The sequence below is a fragment of the Sinocyclocheilus anshuiensis genome, unplaced genomic scaffold (assembly GCF_001515605.1).
Source record: "Sinocyclocheilus anshuiensis isolate Anshui unplaced genomic scaffold, SAMN03320099.WGS_v1.1 scaffold3077, whole genome shotgun sequence".
NCBI classification, from domain to species: Eukaryota; Metazoa; Chordata; class Actinopteri; order Cypriniformes; family Cyprinidae; genus Sinocyclocheilus; species Sinocyclocheilus anshuiensis.
The window spans coordinates 250,394-250,882 of record NW_015554865.1 but is presented as its reverse complement, the minus strand read 5'-3'; the positions used below and the strand labels follow the sequence as shown (position 1 = coordinate 250,882).

Genomic DNA, 489 nt, shown 5'->3' with positions numbered 1-489 from the left:
CACAAACCACAAACCATCAGATGAAAACAGCGTGAGTGATTCAGCTGTACCGGGTCTTCTCTCTTTGATTCACATCGATTTCCAGAGGCGCATGTTAATTTACAGTTTATTAAATTTCTGTAGCCTATTTAAAACACGTTCATAATTTAGAAAATGTAGTTAATACTTGCATCATTAATGATTTATTTTATCCACCCGCGACCCACCCGCAAATAATCAGAATGCATTTTTTTATTACCCGACCCACCTGATCCGCGGATTATCCCCAGCGCCCGCGGATATAACCGCCATCCGCGCATCACTACTTGCCAACCATAAGCATCATGCACTTAGACTAATTAATGAACGAATATTGGTTTTGCTGATTTTTTTTCTTTCACAAGAACATATGTGACTCTGGAGCACAAAACCAGTCTTAAGTAACACAGATATATTTGTAGCAATAGCCAAAAATACATTGTATGGGTCAAAATGATCAATTTTTCTTTT

The 489-nt window shown here is 37.8% G+C and overlaps 1 protein-coding gene across 1 annotated transcript in view; it reads left to right on the top strand.

Moving 5' to 3' along the window:
* abcf3 (ATP-binding cassette, sub-family F (GCN20), member 3) overlaps positions 1-489 on the top strand; it is a 26,017-nt gene that overhangs the window by 9,543 nt on the left and 15,985 nt on the right. The gene's annotated exons all lie outside the window — the stretch shown is intronic.